Source organism: Pseudorca crassidens, chromosome 18 (assembly GCF_039906515.1).
Source record: "Pseudorca crassidens isolate mPseCra1 chromosome 18, mPseCra1.hap1, whole genome shotgun sequence".
Lineage (NCBI taxonomy): Eukaryota > Metazoa > Chordata > Mammalia > Artiodactyla > Delphinidae > Pseudorca > Pseudorca crassidens.
The window spans coordinates 14,193,794-14,216,303 of NC_090313.1; the positions used below are offsets into that span (position 1 = coordinate 14,193,794).

The 22,510-nt window shown below is 38.7% G+C and overlaps 1 protein-coding gene and 1 pseudogene across 3 annotated transcripts in view; both read right to left on the reverse strand.

Annotated features, from left to right (window-relative positions):
• The window catches only part of HS6ST3 (heparan sulfate 6-O-sulfotransferase 3), a 647,987-nt gene that overhangs the window by 136,861 nt on the left and 488,616 nt on the right, over positions 1 to 22,510 (reverse strand). The gene's annotated exons all lie outside the window — the stretch shown is intronic.
• On the reverse strand, positions 20,267 to 21,471 carry LOC137211427 (ubiquitin-conjugating enzyme E2 variant 3 pseudogene; annotated as a pseudogene).

Genomic DNA, 22,510 nt, shown 5'->3' on the forward strand with positions numbered 1-22,510 from the left:
TATAATTATTAAAAGGGAAGAAACGCAGTGCTGTGGGCTAAACCACAATCTGGTCTTCACATCAATAAAAATGCCTTTTCACTGTGACAGTTATTTTCTTGGCTCGAAAGGTCATCATTTGCTGGAATAAATAGGCGAAGAGGAAGGTTTTCAAGCTGTGTTTGTAAGGAAAATGAGACCCCGAATTGGAGGAGACGTGTATGGTAATGAGAAAGTGTGATGATGAGTTGTGTGTAACTGCAGGCAAACACTTTCCTCCTTGTATGAAAATTTAATGATGGGTTACTTTTCCAATGGGAAAGTAATAACTTAGGTGAGTAACGTTGTACACTCCAAAAATGAAATTATTTTCAGTTTTAAAATATAACCCCAATGCCATATACCTGCAACTTTGTCTGCTACTGTCATTAACCGAGAATCTAAAATGAACGTCTCATTCTCTGAATTCCCTCTGGATCTGGCGGGGAGTTAGGTAACATGACATGGATCACGTCTCTCAGCTCCTTGGAAGTTCTGGGAAATTATTCTGGGCAAATGAGTGAAAACAGGAAGGAAATGCAGTCGTTGCCATCTTTCCCATGGTGTGTCTGTGTTTAAGAGGCGATATTTTATGTACTTGGGGTATAATTCTACTTCTTTTCCCTTCGAACCCCATCATGGAGCAAGCACACTGTAGGATGGGAAGGGGACAAAATTCACCCATGGCACACACCTACGGAGCGGAAGATTTCAGCTGCATAATAATACCTCAAATACTGCCTGACGTTCAGCATACGTTGATTGAATTAGTGAATGACCGCCACGTTTATTCTCTACGCAGTATCTAACGCAAATACTATGTGCCGGTTGTATGGAACTCATTACATAAAACAATTAGAAACGTACATTTGTGACGATGTAAACTTGTGTAAAGATACAAAATACAATATGGCCTTTGCTCTTCCACAGTCTTATGCCAGATATTTAAGAATTGACATTCTTTCCACAACCACAAGCATCTGTCCTATTTCCATCTCTTTTATGACCAAAAAAAACCCCCAAAAGAATGAGGTAATGAGAAGTACACTAGCCACATATAAACCCTATTGCCCGAAGTAAAATAATCAATTTCTGGTCTACTTAGTGCCAAAGGGATCGGTTTGACCTGCCTTATCTTTTCATTGGATTGTTTTGGAATCACGGCAGAGAGAATAATGGTTAAATGATATTTCTCTATTAAAAATAGAAGACTGTCAGATGAAGAGAACCAGTCCCCTGCCAAATAGATCGATTCCGTGTGCTGTGTGCTGAATGCTCATTTTATGTATTGATCAGTCTTTTTCACCCATATGTTTTCGTTGAAAGCTAAAGAACCAAATAAGAAATGCCGTATAAGTATGTTTTTGTTGCATATGTGCGTAATACACACACATATGTACATATATATGTATATACACACATATATACACACACCCACAGAGCATTTTTCTACTGTAACTGTCCTGGTAAGCAGCTCCTAAATGCACCTGGTAACTTCTTGCTTGGTTGGGTCTTCTGCTAGCGTCCTTGCTGTCATGTGCCACTGTGGAGTGCATTGTAATTAGCTGTACATTCCATGTCATGGAGCTGCACTATCAAGTGATAACAGGTTAGGGCTGTCAGTTCAAGCATCAGGAGTATGAAAGGATATTAAGTGCAGAGATGACAACACAATACGAAGATTTCAAATCCAGGAGTCACTCAAAATTTAGGCCTCTATCGATCAACAGGCTACCTTTGCAAGAGCATTTATTTGTAGCATCAACTGGTCCTTTTCACTCCCCTCACCAATATGTGCATACGGAGAACTTTAATCTCTGGCTTGAGTTTTGAAGAAGCCTCTAAAATTATACACACAAGTCTCCCAGTCCTATTTCCACTTATATTTCTGACTGCAAGTAAAAACTTCATTGCAAAAGTATTGGCTGCTATCAAATATTAACAGCAACAGTTAACTCAACTCCTTAAGATAGCTCAAAAATTAGAAAGCCATTGGTCCTGCACATGGTGTCTCTGGATATACAGAAATGCAGTTTAAAACAGACCACCTTTTGAAGCATCCATGTAGAAACAAACAAAAAGGTACATTAAGGGAAAAAACTACACAAGAGAGATGAAGAGAAAAGATAATTATTTTACCCAGGTTCCTAGAAATTTTATATCATAGAAAATACAGAACTTTTTACTCTGAGCAAAATAGTTTATAGTTATTGGGACAACAAATGTATGTGTGAGTTCAGTGTTTAACCTGTGCTACCGAGACCTATTGTCTCCAAAACCACACCTGCTTAACTATTTCTAGGTAAGTAAATATTAACGGGCTTGTAGAAAGTGACTTAGCTCTCTGCTTAACCTTTCAGATTCCCCAGTATACAAAGATTGTTTCAGTTAGAGAGGTGTGCAGAGTAATGTGGCAGAGAAATGCCTATTTCTGTTAAAAACAAACACTAGGGGCTTCCCTGGTGGCGCAGTGGTAGGGGGTCCGCCTGCCGATGCCGGGGACACGGGTTCGTGCCCTGGTCCGGGAGGATCCCACATGCCGCGGAGCGGCTGGAGGGGCCGCAGCAGTGGGAGGCCCGCGTACCGCAAAACAAACAAACAAACAAAACACTAGGTTTCAAATCCATCCACCCACATTTCAGTTGTTTTCAGAGTCTGTGTGGTCGATAATTCTTACACTACAAAGTTTTTATAAACTGAAGATAGCACTAAGTGTGTTCTGTTATGCTAAACGACTTGGAAATTGTTTACATCTTGTTATTATTATTACTGAAGATTTTTCCCCTACAGAAAAATGTTGACTCTTTCTTATGCAAGCAAATAATAGTCCAGTAACACCAACAGAAATGACACATATGATACGAGGGTATTTCCCCCAAACTGAAGACTGTTTAACAACAGTGCAATGACTTCGCCAAATAAACCAAAACCTATAGGTACGAATGGCTACCAATCTTTTTTCCGCAGTGCTTTGGCTAGCACTTGCTTCGAACAAAGTGATGACAATAAAGGAATTATGAACATATTAAGCCAATGATGAAATATCTGCTAGGATTCATGCTCCTACAATGTCTTAATGAACATGCAATAAAAAGGAGAGTGCTTTAGGCAACTGTCTCCATCAGTAAAAATTCTGCTAAGGCACACCAAGGTTTAATTAAAACATCAAGATGCGCGGGAGAAACAATTTGACAGATAAATGTGAATATCATGGCATTGTCACTGAGCTTTTCTAATGAGATTAGATTCTTCTTTAATTGACATTTCCGACTGAGGCACAGATAAAACAGATTTAATGGGAGCAGTTATATATATAGCTGGACTCTAGCTGGATGAACAAGTGTTTGACATTTAAATACTGTAAACGATATATTATACGCTCCCCTCACTAACACACTGTCAATATTAAGAAGGATAAAGAGATATGTTAAATACATAAAGCACAGAGAATAGCACAAGTGATGCAAATAAACCTATGATGACACCGTTGCATCAAACAAACTTGCGTGAAATCAATTTCATTCCGTGCATGTAGGGTCTTCTGTAAGAAATGAAAAAGCCTCGCAAAGAATCACTAAAAGTAATTTAATTTTGTGTTTATAAAAAGGAATGGGAGGATATAAAGTTTCTTCTGAAAGCGTATCAAGGATTTTTTTTTTAAAAGAACGCGAATCAGGTGCTTTTCTGGAATTGTTTTCATTTCGTACGAACAAAAGACATGGGCAAAATCCATCAACTAATGCGAGGTTGCATCATGATCAAGACAAAAAGAAATAAACCCGTCATTTATTTTAAAATATCAATACAAGAGCTTCTTCCTTTATTGGCCTTTAAGCAGCGTTCCACCATGAATGCACCTGAAGTACTTTAGCTTAATGAAGGAAATGTGCGCTTATGAGGTCTCTTTTGTACCAGGCCTAGCGTCCAAGTACTGCAGCTCCAGAATCTATGTGTGATCCACTGCACTCAGTTCTCCAAGAGTCACTGGTGGCCCCTGGAGTCAAAGTCATTCTCCTCCATTTGCCCAATTTCTAGCTGGAGTTCCTCTGGTAACTCAGCACGCATCAAAGCATCACTGTGTTTCTACAAATCCTTAACCATAACTACACGAGACCAAATGATAGACTGAACACGAAAAAAACATTCAGCCACAGGAGGCAAGGGTTTCCTAAGCACAGTGAATAGAAAGAGAATATAAATGATATGAAGGTTGTAAAACAGTTATTATGCCACCTAAATATTTATGCACAAGCACGATTTCAGTGAGCTTAATACGTATCTGTGAATATGAAGAGGTCATATATTCATGTATAAAGACATAAATGTTTGCCTATGGACAGGTATCCTGAACATCCAGGCTAATTAATTAATTAATGTTCTTGGAGAGGAATAATAATAATTACGTTTATACATTTTAGTTTTTTAGTTCCCCAAATATTTATGAAGCACACACTATGGTCTAGACACACAGATGAACAATACATGTCATTGGTCTCCAGAAGCTCAGTCTATGGAATAGATAAGGATATACCCAAACAAATATAAGAAACGGACCCTTGGTTTTGCTCGGGTAGTCAGCGCAGGCTCTGCGGAGGTGGGGGAGGATGCCAGATGGAACCCTGTACTAATGGATGAGGAGGTATTTTTCACACAAAAGGAGATTTCTCGATGAGGCGTGAGAACAAGGATTATTCAACAAAAGGCCACAAGTTAGCAAGCTTAGACGGAGACGGTGTTTAAAAAGTGGGCTACACAGAATCTCTCGGTGCAGGAGGAAAGGAAGAGGGGAGCACATGGAAGAATGAGTGTTGGGGGCTCTTGACCTCGACCCACAGATCAAATAAAGCAGTCTCGTTTCATTCATTTTTCATATCATGCTTGAAATTGGATTTCCTTTGAAGAAGTAGTCTGCTGCTAAGAAAATATATTTGAAAATTAATTCATTAAAAGTACATGTCCACAGTGGGATGTACAGGGGGAATACTAAAAAGAATCTAGGTTAATGAAGCGCCTTGCGTGAACATCCAAGGAGTTTGGACTTTAATCTTGACAATGAAGAAAATGAATGCCGTAATAGGGTTACTGATAGGATCACTTTTGCTTTTTTTGGAAGGTAAGTGTAGCGGCAACAGGATGGAGAATAGTTCCTAGTGGGGGTAGAATTACAGAAGCTAAGAGACCGACCCATGAGAGTCTACAGCAAAGGAAACTGGGGTGGAGAAAAGGTATTGTCAAGCATTGTGTAGATGAAAGAACAGTCTACACCAATATCCCAGATTTGACAAAGGTGACTGGTTGAAAACAGGTGTCATAATTCCTTATTTCACAAAATATTCTTGCCTTGGACAACATAAAACATACTTTTTGTGACTAGTTTTATTTCAAATAGTCATACATCTAATCGATTCAAACAAAATGTATACAATCAAGTGTTATTATTCTTGCTGGGGCCAAAATTGTGGAGAACCCTATGAAGTGGAGCCCAGTATCCCAACTAGGTGAAGGACGCAACTACTTTCATGGCACATTTTGACGATTTTAGGGAAAAAAAATTAATGATGGCAAGTAGTTTCCCCCCATTTTACAGATTTTAAACTGAGGCCCAGAAAACTTAAATGCCTTACCCAAAGTCATATAGCTAGTTAGTGGTGAAGCCAGCATTCCAAATCAGTTACGTAGCTCCAAATTCATCACACACTTTCTCTACCTTCTCCCACCCTACATGTTCCCAACTCTTTGCTATTATTTTTTTATGATGCCTGGGATTCCAGTGATGACTTTTATGAAGTACGGAATCTTCTAGAAATTTACATATCCCTGGAGTGGGAAGAAAAATATGCCTAGGCCTGGAGGAGGGGACAGTTGAACCAAGATGATGGGTCATCTCCTGGTGCAAGAGTCTTCTTGACAAGTTGGCCACGACAGCCCATGCAGATATGACCAAGAGCTGTGGTCTAACCTCTTAGGAGGATGGTGGTGCTGGAACCTTCCTCAGCAGTGCTAGCATACTCTCTATACCTCTGCGGAAAGACATTTTACTGCATCTACATAAAGGGAAGTGTCCTCTTCCCTGTGTCTCCAAACTGGTGTGCACTAAAGGGGTCTTATTTCATCACAGGGTAGGGGTCCTTAAGCGTTCCACTGCCTGGCTTCTAATAGCATTTAGTCCAAACCCACTCTCCCTACCCTCTCACAAACCTTAAAAATGTGCAGGAGATTTGCCAGGTTACACTCATCCATATTGTAGGGCTCTAACGTGGTGCAATATCTCTTGGGTTCAAGGAGGGGTTGCTGACCCAATGTGGTGAAGACATGACAAGATTCAGGGATGCCATCAAAAAGTGCAGAAATCACTCAGAGGTCAAGGGCTGTGTGGCAGCCTGCTTGGGTCAGTTGTCCTTCAGAAAGAGATGCTAAGATGGGCCTAGGGCCTTTCATAGAAATTTTTCCCATCCATAAACACTGGCATCTCACAGGCAGCAAATCCATCCTGGAGGTCTGTGCTGGGATGGGCTCAGGGTGTCCTTCTTCACAACCCAGGGCTGTATTCTATTTCCCTTTCTTGTACTCCTTCCCCATGTTTTTACCATCTCTGCTTTCAAGCTAAGAATAGGGCCTTTGGGGTCTCAGGAACCCCATTTCTTATTATGCCCAAACTATCCCCATGGATTCTAATGCTCTCTAGGCCAGGACCTAGTCTCTTGGACCTTTTGATCCCGTTATTGGATCCCAGTAAATACCAGATCCTTAAATGTTTGATGAATGAATGTCTGACATCTACCTCAAAGAAAGAAATAGCAAAAAAACAATCTGCTGCGTACAGCACGGTTGCCACAGTAACCAGTGGTTGACCTCCATGAAAGAAGGGGTCTGTGGAGGCAGAAAACTAGGGGAGAGCAACATTTCAAGTGTGCTACTCACAGGAGAACAAAAAGAAATCATGCTACAGAGACTAGTGAGCTGCATAAGCTAAAGGATTAACTGCCTTTGGCTGTGTCTTGCAGCGATTGCTGGGACAGGCTGGGGTCTGAAGGTTGCAGTGGGCGTGGGTGGTAGGCGGGATGAAGAATGGGGGAGTAAATAAAGGTGCCCAAATATACACGTGTGAATGTGTCTGCGCAATTGTTTTCCATTAAGCATTTGTGTGGTTGCTGGGGGGCAGGGTGGTAAGGAGTCCCAGGTCCTATCTCCTGGGGTGAGGTAGGCAGAGATGCTGCTGTGGGCCTTGAACAAACCTGCTCAGAGCTTTTTAAGGAGATGCTCATGTTTCTCATCATTCATTGATTAATTAGTTACCTAGTTCAGCCATCAGTCAACTTTTGACTCTTATGTTAAGATGCTGGAATGTGAGCATCTTGTAGATAATATTAAGATGCTCAGAACCCAGAGATAAGTGCTGGTCCTACCCAATAGTCTAATATGGGAACAGGTTGATATCTGAAGATGATGTTGCCTCGTGGAAGTGAAATAAGCACGGAGGAACCTGCCAGATGGATGAGGGTCCTGCATTAACTCCCTTTGTCCTAACAGGAGTGACTTCTTTGTCCTATGACCAGTTGAGAAAATACTTTTCCGATCTTCTCTGCACTCAGGGTGAATTTTGGGTTGACATTTTAATAAATTGTTTTATAAATAATAAAAGCACCCATTTGAAATTCTGCTTTCTTTGTTCCTTCTTCCTAATGCTGTGCAGGCTGCATGAATAGCTGAATTGATAAGAAAAGTAAATAAATGATGAAGTGCATAGTGTGGTAATTAGTAGGTGCACAGTTAATGAGGTAAATCAGAATCTGAATCCAAATGACTTGATTCAGAATTATTGTCGATTCTTCACATTGCTTTTGAGTTCAGAAGACCAATCTTGCTTTTATCTGCTTTTCAATATTAGCCAGAAAGCTATAATAATGTATTATAAATAGGAGTATTACCAAATATTGTAGGCCCACGTCCTAAAAAATATTTCTCTACATTAAAGAACTCAGTATGAAACAATAAATAAATAAACGTTTTGACCAAGTACAATATTCACTTAAATTTGAAATGAGATTTATGTGAGTCTAGTATGACTCAAGTTCCCGAGGAGAGGAAAGAGATGTAATCAAATATTTACAACACAATGTCATAAGACGTATAAGAGAATTGAGTGCAAAGTGATATGGGCCCAGATTTGCTAATAATATCCCGAAAATAAATCTCTTTTAAAAAGAAATATAGCGTGGGGAATGAAAATGATATGTAACCTTCTCTTTCACTTTAATTTTTCTTGAACAACAACAAAATATGTTTGATACATATGCGCGTACACACACACACGCACACACACGTATATGCCTAAGTGAAATTTAAAATGCTGAGAAACACTCATGACCATCGTAGGACGACCAGCCCACTCACGTCCTATTTAATAGAGAGGATTTCAATCCATCTAGATGCCACAGCTGCTGGCAAAAGTAGGGGGAGACACAAAGCCAGCCAAATGTAATCAACAGAAATCAGACTCATTCACCTCCCCTTTAAATGGTATTTCTCATTTTACATTTTATTTCATCTTTATTTGTAGAGAACAGGTATACTATCACAATGCAAACCAACCCAAACCTGCTTTAGTACAGAAAACTCTGACCCTCAAGACAAGAACGTAGATAGATGTTCTTGTACTTTACCTCCATATAATGTAATTTAAGACTCAGTTAATGTGATGAGCAATTTTTTCCTTTAATTTGAAAATGTATCCGACCATCCATAAAGATGACCCATGCTCTACCTCAGAGATCTCCTGCACATATCACGATGCAGTATTTGACAAAAGGCAAATAGAAAGCCACCCGGTCTCTACTGACAATGACCATGACCCCTCTTCCATTTCTAGTTCACTTGGAGAGATTTTCTAACTAAAAATACCTGCTGATCACCACCCCCAAGGAGAGGGTGCTGGAAGAACCAAAATAACTTTCTGAGGAACAAATCACAGCCATCTAAATTACTCCTCTGACAGAGTAATGGATCTTACAGATGAAAGGGGAACAGAAGGTGTCATTTATCTTGACTTCACAAGACTTGTCAAATTTTCTTGGTCTTTCCTGAAGAACACAATCATAAATAATTTAGAAAATTATGACTTAGACCTCAAAAACTTTGAGCTAGACAACCACAACCTGGGAATGGGGACTTTCAAAAACATAGTTGTCTGCATCTCTTAGGGGAGGAATGGGAAACATGAAGCAATTTATCAGGGAAATGTATTTAGCCTGGCACTACCTACAATTGATAGGAGGGACTCCTGTCTTGGATAATTCAACTTCATTTAGTTCAGTAAGCATACATTTGTTTAATGCAGCTGTGATGAAGTTGAACATCGCACCGGGCATGTCAGTTATAGCGTCTGCACCTTAAGAGTTGGTTTCTGGTTCAAGCAGCTCTGCCCCCATAGACCCTGTTAAGAGTTGAATTCTGTCCCCCGAAAAGTTCAGAATTTGAATGCTAACCCCCAGTAGCTAAGAATGTGACTATACTTTGGAGATAAGAGTCTTTAAAGAAGTAATTAAAGTATAATGAGTTGCACTCTAATCCAATATTACTGTTTCCTTCTAGGAAATTAGAACACAGACACAAACAGAGGGAAGATGATGTGAAAACAAAAGGAGCAGATGGCCATCTACAAGCCAAGGAGAGAGGCCTGGAATAGATCCATTGCCTTATAGTTCTCTGAAGGAACTAACCTTACCAACACCTTGGTCTTAGATTTCTAGCCTCTACAATTGAGAGGAAATAAATTTCTGTCATTTAAGCCACCCAGTCTGTGGTACTGTATTACAGCAGCCCTAGCAAATCAATACAAAGGAAGACCTATCCTCAGTGAGGAAGACCTATACTCTGTGAAATAACCCAAATGCCCTTTTTTTAGAATGAAATAAAAATGTATCTTTTAGTATTGGAAATTGAGTATAGAGAATATATATAATATTTATTTATAATAGCATATATATATATAATATAATGATGAATTATTCCCCCTCAAAATTAGAAAATACTGTTCTTGATGTTCTCAAATCTGGATTTAGCTGTAGATTTAGGAAGATCTAAATTTACAGAATTACATTTATACTTAAATTTTCAATTTATACCAGTGTGTGTGTGTGTGTGTGTTGATCTTTTGTTTGCATTCTTGTCCAAGCACTGGCTTCCCAAAGATCAGGAGTGGAAACTGAACTCCTGCAGGAAAGGCATGCAAGTCTGAACTTCTCTCCATCTTACCTTGGAAGAAAGACTGGGCACGGTGCAGCCAAAGCTGGAATAGATTAGGCGGATGCTGCATTTACTGTTATTTTACACTAAGGTTAAACATGGTAAGCTGAATCCATGCATCTATATTTGCCTTCTCCTGAATCATGACTTTTTAAATTAAAAAAGAAAAAAAGGGCATAAATTCACAAGGATATTTCTCTTGAGAATGGAAGAGGAGACAGAATCAAGTAAGAGACGTCAAGAAAAATGTGTAAAGCAGAGCTGAAATAGAAGTCTACAGTGCGTGGGGCTCGGGGAGGGATGGAGATGGGGGCTGGACCGAGAAGAAATGAGCCAGTGAGCACTTCTGAACCCAGGCTCAGAAAACTGGAAGCCATGTGCTTCCAAGGCTCTGCCCCATCTTGAAGAAGGACTGTTTACTTCTGCTGAGGCGAAATCAGAGTGTGAACTCAGGAACAGTGAGTCCACTTGAGGACCGTGGAAGACAGGCCGAATGGAGGGACTCAATGAAAGTCTGCTCATGAGTGGTGAGAAGCCTGGGTCCTTTCCCCACTCAGCTCCCACAATGCTAGCAGCCTGGCTCAACCCCCTCAGGAGGACGTTAGAGGGTTTCTCTCTAAGAAAAAGGACCACCTATATGAAAAAAAAAGAGAGAGAAATTGACACTTGGAAGTCACCCAGCAAAAAAAGCTGACACACTTGGGGATCATCTTATAAAATTTTATTCCCTCACTATTAAGTATGAGCAAATATCCAGACATTTGGAAAAAATCCTCCCATGTGAAAGAGGGAGGTAAAAGCAGACCATTATTTTTAAAGCACTTGGAAGGAAAAGAGATGATACAAGAAGTTTAAAAAAAAAAATGGAAAAATTCTAAGGGATGAGAAAATATCGTGATCACGAAACAAGAATTGGATGCTATAAAGAGGAGGAACATGATACTAGATATTAAAATTTTAATATCAGACATGTAAAATATTAATAGGAGAATCAGAAGACACAAGTTGAAGAAATCTCTCAGGAACTGGAAGAAAAAGTTCAAGAAACAGAAAACACAAGAGAAAATATAAGTAAATTGGAGGATTCACCTAGAAGGACTTAGGAGTGTCAACAACTGAGAAGTAGGGATTCTTGAAAAAAATAGGTAGGATATAGGAGAAATACATTCAAAGAATCAATAAAGAAAATATTCCTGTAATAAAGGACATGAGTTTCTAGATGAAATTGCCCACAAAGTGCCTACAAAGCAAGATAATTGACAAAAACTAACACCAAAACTCATCAGAAGTGAATTCCTGTTGTTTAAATCACCCAGTCTGTGGTTCTTTGTTATGGCAACTCTAACAGACTAATACGCTTGGGAACTGCGTCATGTCACTTGTTCTATCAAGGGCATGAATCCAGGACACATCCTTGCAGCTAGGCAGAGATTCAGTTGAAGGGAATTGCCACTGTCAGTCATCTTGGGAAGAAGGTAAATCCTGGTGCAGGCAATGAGCAGCCCTTGAAACACATAAGGGAGAAGAGACTTCTGATTTGAGTTCTAAAGGATTTGGGAGATGGGGGAAATGATGGCATTCGGGCCTGGACTCTTACGTTCTGAAAACACTTGCAGTATTCCTAGTAACAGAGTGAGCTACCTGCCGTCAATCCATGTGGAAGCAGAAAGGGAGTTGACCCAGTAGAAATTCTCAGATTTGGAGAGAGGGGGTCCCTTCTTTTCAAAGTTACAAGCTACTCTCTGGTGGTGTACTTTCATTTTCCCTAAGCATTCAGTAAACTGCTCCTGAAGTTCATAGCTGTTCTTGTTGCAAACAGAGATCTGCTCCCAGGTATAGTAGGCCCAGCCAAGGGACAGTCAAAGAGTGGTCGACCCCCAAGGAAGACAGCTGTGCTCAGCAGAAAGCACTTATAAGATCTTTGGCTGCATAAACGACACAACATTTTCCATTTCTGTTAGCTGCGCTTTACCCACTTGGTACAACAGACTTTCAAGCATCAGTGGATTATTCAAAGGCTTGAGAAAATATTTGATTACCTGAAACAAAAATCTGATTCAAATGTAGAAATAGAGCAGTTCAATATTTTATTTAATGAGCCAAATCTCTGAACCTCCTCCATCTGTACCCATATATGCGACTTCTACCCAGCAACCATAGACAGCTCTCCCTAGATGGATCTAGGATCAATACTCCACCTGTGTACTGGATACCATTCCCTGTCTGGAAGTTCCTTTCTCTCTAGGATCACCATTTCTCTCACTTCTCTCTTCTACGGAATTATTTCCACTAGTATAGTCTTGTTGTAAGACCTCATTGCTTAAAAACATGTACTCTTGATATCACAGTCCCCTCTATCACCCAGCTCTCTGTTCCCCTTTATATTAAACTCCCGGAAAAAGATGTCTATATTCACTCATTTGGCTTTTCATCCACCATTCTCTCTTGAATTTACCTCAAATAGACCTTGTCCCTATTACACCACTAAAAATGACTTTGCCAGGGTCAACAAGGACGTCTTTTTGCTCAACCTCTAAGCAGCATTAAACACAGCTGGCGGCTCCCATGTTTTTAAAGCGTTTTCTTTATTTGGTTTCCAGGACACCACATTCTCCCAATATTTTCTATTTCATCTCTGACCTCACTTCTTCTGAGTCTTCTTTGCTGGCTCATTCCCCTCTTTTCAGACCTCAAAATGCCAGAGTGCCCCAAGGGCTCAGTTCTTTCTATATTAACTTCACTTGCTACATTTACTCCTTAGTTGATCTCATACAATCCCATAGCTTTGAAAATAATCCCTAAAGTGATGGCTCTCAAATTTAAATCTCTAGCCTCAATTTGTCTTCCCAACCCCACAATGGTGTACTCTATGATATTTAAGGCTCAAATTTCTATCCCTCCTCCCAGCCCCACTCCACTCCCCTATCTTAAGTTACTGCAGTACCATTGGCTGAGTCAATAGAACGGCTATGATGATAATTTCCTACTACTTTTGTCTTAAAACGAAAGGTCTTTATTATGTACCTCTCTTATTAGAGAATTTTTAATATTTTAAAAATAATATCACTTTCAGGGCAGGATCCAGAACAAAATAGTGATATGAATATCATTTTTTAAGTGTTTTTAAAGTGACACTTAAAAAAGTTTTTAAACTTTTTTAAACTTTTTTTAAAGTTTTTAAAGTGTTTTTAAAGTGACAAATTAAGTGATTTTAAAGTGACACATTTTTTTTAAGTGACAAAAGGTTACTTCTATCCAAGTAGAGCAAAGTTGGAGAGCCATCAAATCATGCATATCCTCTGGTTACCAACTCTTCAGAGACGGAATAAGAAGATACAGGCTTAAACTACCGCTGGAGAGACGAAGAGAGGCATGAGAGAGGGCTTTCTGGATGTGATCCCAGATGGGTCCTGGCTAGAAATGGGCCACTAGAAAAGGGAGACACGTTATCCCTCCAAGTCCCCATCTGGAGCCTTCTTGGCCTAGGCAAACTCAGGAGCCATGTTTACACCCAAGGAGGTTTTCACATATGTATGCCTCCAGCATAGCTTATTTTATTTTATTTTATTTTAACACATAATGCCCTTCAAGTTTCCTTTGAAGTCTACTGCAAATAACAGGTTTTAGCACATCAGGTGATATGTTGCTTCCTGAAGCATTTAAATTAATTTTCTATTACCAATGCAAATGTGTACCTTCCAATTTACCCACTGCACAATAAAACCTAATTTAAAGCAATTAATGTTCATTAATGGCCCCATCTGCATGTTTATCGCTTTATCCTTAAATACTTGAGACACGGTATCCATATTTTAGAGCTCACTTCTTATCAGCAAGCATTCTTATCCTCGAGGGTAAATGTAAGACTAATGTGGCAGTATCTCAGATCTTTATAAGAAAACCACATTGCCTTTTTTTTTTCCCCTGGAAAAAGCTAGATGATCAAGGTAAATATGCATTATACCAAATGTAGCTAATAAAAAAAAAAAGAAAAAGAGGGTTTGTAATGGTGTGCTTAGCTCCCTCCACTATGTTTTCTTTTTTTTCCCTAGAACTGGTGTGGCACAGCAGTACAGGAAGTGCTCTCCGGCCAGTCCTGACAGGATTTTGCCAGGAATGGGTGGAATGCAGCAGCAGCGCCATGAGGTTTTCCTGCCTCGCCCCCTTCAGTAGATCAATGCCTTGTAGGGAAAGGGCAGGTAGGGGGATCTTCTGACATCACAGGGCATTCTGAGCATGCGCGTTAGCAGCAGCCAGGCCTTGCTTTGCCACTTGTTAGTTGCTTTAGTTGTGTAACTGGAGGACACTAGCTAAACTTTCTGAACATCTGTTTTCTCAGCCTGACTGATCAGGTTTTTCTCAGGACTGAATAAGAGAGTATGCTAAAAGATAAAATCATATCGTGATTAAGAGGGTAGTCTCCACCGGTCCAGACTTCCTGAGTTCAGCTACCGGCTTTACCTCTCTCCTGCCTCGGTTTTCTCATCTACAAAATGGGCATCATAACAGTATCTATCTTAAAGGGTTCCTGTAAAAATTAAGATGAGTTAATATCTATAAATAGCTTAAAATAGAGCTTGGCAAATAGTAAAGTCTTGGTGAACATTGGGAAAAAACAAAAACTGTAGATACTTTGGAAACCACAGCTATTTTTATTAAAGGCTTTTCCCTAAAGTCACAGTCTGTGGTGCTAAAATGTGACTTCTGGGCTTAGAGACAAGAATCCTGGCACAAGGAAACATGCAGGTGGCTGGTCTCACACCCCACCCCGTCTTAGAGGAAGGCAGAGTAAGTACCTCTTCTGTGACACTATTATGTCTTAAAGTCCTGACAGCCAATTGCATATGTAATTCTTGAAAGAGAGAGAGAAGGCAAAAACAGAAAAAAAGTTAAAAGTAAATAATATGTTTACACCATTGTAAGAAAAAAAGAAAATGAGTTTGGATGGGATTATTTTTTAATCCTGTTGCTTAACCAAGATAACCCATCTGATTTCTCTACTCCTAAAAAAAAAAAGAAAGAAAGAAAAGTTAATAAACGTTCCCACACATGTGATTTCAATGCAGTTTACATTTACGAGTCATTATCATTTTGGTGGAAGGCAAAAAAACGATGTTCAGCTTCTACTGGAGGGGCAGATGGAGATGGAGTTTAGGAAGTTGACACACTAGCTGACAGAGATGAGTAAAATTTACGTTCCAACCCACCTAATGGCAAGCAATTATCTCTGAACTAGGATAACAAATGCGCTTTTTTATCCTCAAAAAGTTGACATGCATTATAGAAATTTCCAGAAGGCGTATTTTCTGTAAAGAAGCAACTGCTTCTGTATTCGGCATTTAGTACAAGAGTTTAATTGGATGCTGACCCTTTCAGAAGATTTTATGACAAGTTAAAGTTAGATATTAAGAGAATAGAAAAATCTACCTGAAGTTGTCTGCTACTTTCTATTATCTATTCCTCTGTTTAAATATTGCCTTACAAATGTACTTTTACTACATATTCAATACGATTGACAGATTTTGCCTTTAGCAAAATACAAATTGCTTTATGCACAACTATTTTATGAGTATCACAAATAAAAGTGGGAATTCGGTGTTTATCGTGGTTTAAAAGACCATCTTAGCATGAGAAAGACATTTTTGATTCCATGATTAGTTGACATCCTACATAACAAAAAAATTGGCAAATACAGTGGTGTAAGTTATCATAGGTGACATTATAGAATTAAAATGTATTGATATAAACGTTAAGACAATTTAAATGTCTTATAGTGTGAATTTTGACTCCTAAGTTTATTCTACATAAAAAAGCAACCAAAGTAGATGCAGTGTCCTATCTACAAATTACATACCTTGAAACAGGATGAAATGACTTTCGTTTACTTATTTTCATGAAGGCATAAAATATAGCTACTACATGATAAAAAGTAAGATTTTGAAAATTAAGTTACATAGAAAGACCAGAAATATGCATCCACAGACTGTTAGAAATGGAAATGACCATAGTTATTGTCTAGTTCAAATCCCTTATATTAGAAATAAGGGAGCTGAAGCTAAAAATATTGCCGTAACATTATAACTGTGGTGATGGTAAAGAAAAAATGAAAATATCTTCAGCCCTTTGAAAATTAACCATAGCTCTATTTTAACAGTATTAAAATCTTAATTTAGCAAATATACTGGAAAGAAAGGCATACCAGAAAAAAAAATCAGCATGAAGGTGATCTAGTCCAATGAATTGATGATAGTCCTGTCAGATCAAAGGAAAGTGTGAAAGAAAGGAATAGGAAGAAAAGAAATAACATTGAGTACCTGCTACATAACAATATCACATTAACATAACTTATTCAAAAGACTGAGTTTAAAATGTCTTAACACTTACTAGTCAGTGTCCTTGAGTGATTCAAGCCCTATCAATCTCTGATCCCACATTTCAAAGCGAAGGAAATAATGCCTAGAACGATGTGAGGACTACACAAGAGATGTCTGTTAAGCATTAAATTATCCATGCAGAATAGAAAGACCATCCTGTACTCTTGGATTCTCAGAATGGTTCTATCACTTAATGCTCATAACCATACCATGGCATAAAGTTAGTGGCAGAACTGGGATTCAAATCAGGCCTGTCTAGTCCCAAAGCCAAGCAATACTCATGTATTTGGCCTCAAGATATCTGTACATTTCTCTGCTGGGAATTCTTCCTCCACTCCCCTCTCCTAAATCTTCAACTGCCTGTTAAATCCTATTCATCCTTTACAGTTCATTTTAAATATAACTTTTTCAGTAAACTTTGCCTGGAGCTTCTATTACATGTTCTCTTAGTATTCTCTCATTTTTCCTTGGTTGTATTAATTAATAATTAAAGTTGTTAATTCATCTTCCAATTATTTTTAACTACTGTTTCTCTACTAGACCGTCAGCTCAAGCAGGGGCCATTTCTTTCTTTCCGACCATCATGTCTCCCATCCCTAGGAGGGCACCTGACACAATGCAGGCATTCAATAAAAATTTGTTGGATACATCAATTAATGATAAGTGAAGACTGAAAAAGAGTTTTGGGTTGGCAAATAGTTTTGTTTGGTTTTATTTATGGCCGTGCTTCATGGCTTGCAGAATCTCAGTTCCCTGATCAGGGACTGAACCCGGGCCACAGCGATGAAAGCCCGGAATCCTAACCACTAGGCCGCCAGAGATCTCCCTGGTTTTATTTGTTAATGACAGAATGTTAATAAGATCCCTGAGGATTTCAAAGAACTTGATCCAGGGCACGGAAGCAAGAGCTGCCGGAGAAAAGGAGGAGGAACAGTTCTGACACTGTGATAGGAAAGACAACTGTAAGATCATTGTAGATGCAGAAATATTTTCAAAGGAGATCCCTTCATAGACATTCTACTCGGTAGAGGGTGGTATTTACATGTGAGAATGAGTGACTGAAAGGAGATGGGGTTCTGAAGAGCTTAGTGAAGAGAACGGAAGAAGGTAATAAATGAGAGTCCAGAGCTGCCAGAAAGCATCGAGCATTCAGCCAAAGTTAGATTATGAAGGCTTAGCCTTGCCAATCTACACTGACTCGGGTGGCATTTCCTGCTGCATGGCTCAGCAACCAGGGTCTTGAAGACAGATGGTTAGACTCAGTGTAAAGATGATGATGATGGTGATGACAACATTGATTCACTGTTAACTCCGTCAAGCACTGTGTAAAGCAGTTTCTATGAATTGCTTCATTTCTTACACACACAAAGAATGCTGTGTATATCCATTTGTTTACAAATGAGAATGCTGAGACTTCTTTTTTACACAGTTTTATTAAGGTATTTTTACATGCTATAAAATTCACCCATTGCATATGTAGAATTAAATGATTTTTTATACATTTATACAGTTGGCAATTATCACCACAAGGCAGTTTTAGACCATTTCCATAACTCTAAAAAATTCCCTTGAGCCTGTTTGCACTCAATCCTGCTTCAACCCCCAAACACAGGCAACCACTGATGCACTATCTGTCTCAATAAATTTGCCTTTTCTGGACATCTTATATAAACGGAATCAAAGAATATAGAGATTTGGTTTTTTGTGGCTTCTTTAACTTAGGATAATGATTTTGTGGTTCATTCATGCTGTAGTATGTACTGGTATTTTGTTCCTTTTTTATTGCTGAATAGCAATTATATGGCTACACCACATTTTGAAATTCACAGGCATTTTAATTGTTTCCAGTTTTGGACCATTATGAGTAATACTGCTGTGAACATTCACTTACAATTCTTTGTGTGAACATATATTTTTACTTCTCTTGTGTAGATTCCCAGGAGTGGAATTTGGAATTACAACGCTGTGTGATAAGGTTAGGTAAGTTTTTAGGAAACTGTCAAAACGTTGTTCAAAGTAGATGTACCGTTGTGTATCCCCACCAGAAAGGCATGTGTCTAATGTGCTTTCTGTGTCTATTGAGATGGTCACGTGGTTTCTGCTGTTGATTCTATTTATGTGGTTATTACATTGGTTGATATTCAGATGTAAAACCAACTTTGCACTCCTACGATAAATCCCACATGCTCATGGTACATAATCCTTTTTATATGCTGCTGAATTTGTTTTGTTAATATTTGTTAAGGAGTTTGCATGTATCTTTTTTTTGTGTGTGGTACGCGGGGCTCTCGCTGTTCTGGCCTCTCCCGCTGTGGAGCACAGGCTCTGGACGCGCAGGCTCAGCGGCCATGGCTCACGGGCCCAGCCGCTCTGCGGCATGTGGGATCCTCCTGAACTGGGGCACGAACCCGTGTCCCCTGCATCGGCAGGCGGACTCTCAACCACTGCGCCACCAGGGAAGCCCAGTGTGCATCTAACTTTACAAGGGATGTTGGTCTGTCGTTTTCTTGTGATGTTTTTATATGGCTTTGGTATCAGGGTAATTCTGGCCCGAAAAAAAAATGAGAAGTGTTCCCTCTTCATCCATTTTCTCAGTTTATAAAAACTGATATTTCTTCTTTAAATATTTGATAGAATGCACTAATTAAGACATGAGAGAACATGGGCTTTTGTTTGTGGGAAGATTTTAAATTACTAATTAGATTTCTTGTTCTGGTCTCAAGATTTTCTATTTCTTCTTGAGTCCATTTTGGTAATTTGTAAACACAATTTTCTGCTCTAATTGTTATTATTTCCTTCCTTCTGCTTACTTTGGATTTGGTTTGCTCTTTTCTAGTTTTTTAAAGGTGAAAGCTTAGGTTATTGGGATTGGAAACTCTTTTTTGGTGTCATAAGCATTTAGAGTTATAAATTTCCCTCTATGCGTTGCTTTAGTTGCATTCCATAATTTTCATCTGTTTTTTTTTTAGTTTTCATTCAACTCAGAACAACTTTTGATCCCCTTTTGGTTTCTTCTTTGACCCATGGGTTATTTAGAAGTGTATTTGTACCCAAATATTCGGCACAGATTCTCTTCTATTGTGGATCTCCAATTTAACTTTTTTTGTGGTCAGAAAACAACAATTGCATGATTTTAGTTTTTAAAAAATGTACTGAGAATTATTGCAGAGCTCATCCTATAGTCTATTCTGAAGAATATTTCATTCTAAAAATGTGTATTCTGCAGTCCTTGAGTGAAATGTGCAATAATGTCAATTAAGTAACATTGGTTGATAATGTTGTTCAGTCTTTTATACCCTTGCTGATTTTCTGTTGAGTTACCCGTTATATCAATTATTGAAGTGGAGTGTTGAAATCCCCAACTATTACTTCTTTAATTGTCTATTTCTCCTTTCAATTCTGTTAGTTTCTGCTTCAAGCATTTGGGTTTCTGTTATAAGGTGCATATACATTTATAATTGTTATATCTTTCTAATGTATTGATCCTTTTAACATTATGAAATATCTCCCTTTGTTTCTAATAATATTAATATATGAAGGTTTATTTTGCTTTATATTAATATAACTACTCCAGATCCATTATTGTTACTGTTTCATGGTATATCTTTTTCCAGCCTTTACTTTAAAGCTATTTGTGTTTTTGCATCTAAGTTGCATCTCTTCTAGACAGCATATAGACATCACAAAATGCCAAAGAAAACTTGATTTATTTCTCCTTAATTAGCACCTTAAGTGTTTAAATTACGAAGCTAATAAAGACACCATCTATCCTAACCAAGCAATTGTAAGACTAGGTAATGAGATACAGAAATTTCAACACTGTATTCTTAGGAAAGTTTGCACACATTTTCTTTTAGGTAACTCTGAAATTTGGAATTAAATGTTTAACTCTTCTGGGAGACCAGAGATGGATGATTTTGAGTTTCTAGTCACTTTTTGTCTTCTTTCACTGTGGTTTTGATGACTTCAGATACCCTATTAGTTCTAAGGATACAAGGAAAACTTAAAAACATTTCACTATTTATACTAATATTCCTTCACTGAAATTGAAGGAGAATGCAACTTTTTCTTATTGCTTACAATATTATCAACCAGGTAAGTGACTGATGGCAATAGAGCAGGTCTTTCACTTTTATCCTTAACGATTTCATGACTCTTCATAACCTGCCAGTTATGACTCTTTGCTTCTTTACAGCCAACATCACATGTAGATACTTTGTCTTCTTGCTCCCAGTAACACATACTCTTCTCCCAAAGTCTGTGCTTTCAAAATACACGTAATAATATATTGTATTCTCTGTGAATCCAATTGCATCCAATTTCTATCATTCAAGTTTTAGAAAATAACGCTGTTTCCATGTCACTTGGGTTATTATTTCCATGGGCTGACATACAACAGCAGGACACTGAGTTGACTATCATGTCCCAGGGCTGGGACTAGCACACTGAATAAATCCATTTTTCTCTGAACCTCAGGAGGGTGGGACTGAGAGCTGTCCAATGAGCTGAGTGTGAGGAGAAATATCTTGGAATGAGCAGAGGCAGACACATCTCTGTTGAGCTCCACCTTGTGCAAGCTGAAGATGTCAAGGTCATCACGTCTCCTACAGACCATTCTAGAATGTCTAAGAGGACCATCCTTCTGCAGTGTCATTGCTGAAATTGCTAGTGTCCAAGCAATGCATAATTATTATTATTATTATTATTATTATTATTTTTTGTGGTACGCGGGCCTCTCACTGTTGTGGCCTCTCCCGTTGCGGAGCACAGGCTCCGGATGCGCAGGCACAGCGGCCATGGCTCACGGGCCCAGCCGCTCCGTGGCACGTGGGATCTTCCCAGACCGGGGCACGAACCTGCGTCCCCAGCATCAGCAGGTGGACTCTCAACCACTGCGCCACCTGGGAAACCCAACACATAATTATTTGACTCCGACCATCCTAAATGTATGGACTGTTTTATTCTCATCATTTCCCTAGGTCTTTGAATTTATGTCTGAGACACCTTCATTCGTTTTTGCAATCTAGGCTGCCAAGTCTACCTACCACGCCTCATCAGGTGGATGAAAAGGAGCACAAAGCTCCTCTTGAAACTTCAAAATCATTTATTTGATTAACCCAACAATTACAGATTTAGGAGGGCTCCAATTTTGGAGATAGGGCAAGTACTTAATACTTAAAAGGTTACTACAATTTAAAGTTCCTGAAGACTGGAGATCTCTCCTGAATTAGAGGCTTGTCCCAGATAAGGTATGTTTTCTTATGAACAGGCTAAAATGATTTTATGTCTGTCAACTAAGCTAACATGATTTTGTTTGTCGAACATTTATTATTTATCAATAACAAAAACGTTTTTATAACAATTTACATTTTTGAAAGCACTTGTCCATTAATAGGCTTTACTCTTATAATATTTCTGGAGGTAAGTGTTATTATACCCAAATTACAGCTGAGACCTATTCTGCACAGTTAATAAGGGGCAGAATCTTGATTGGAATTCAGTTCTTCTGATGCTGTATTAATATACTTCACACTATACAACAGAGGTTCTCTTCATTAAAAATTTAATTCCCTTGCTAGCCTTACTGCACTTGTATGGAACAAGGGTACATAATGGTTCAGTACATGTAAGAAAAAAAATTTAATAATTGAGTTCAAAAGCCATAAGGGATTAAGTAAATTTCAGTGCATCTATAAATTAAATCCTGTCCATTGAAAGGTACTGTGTTGAATATCATTATCATGAGACTATAACCATAATATACAAGCAGAAAAAATTTACAAAAGACTGTGTGTAAACAGAATGGATAGTCCAGAAAGAGACGCACACATATAGAGTAAACTGCCTTATGACAAAGATGCCAAATATTCAGG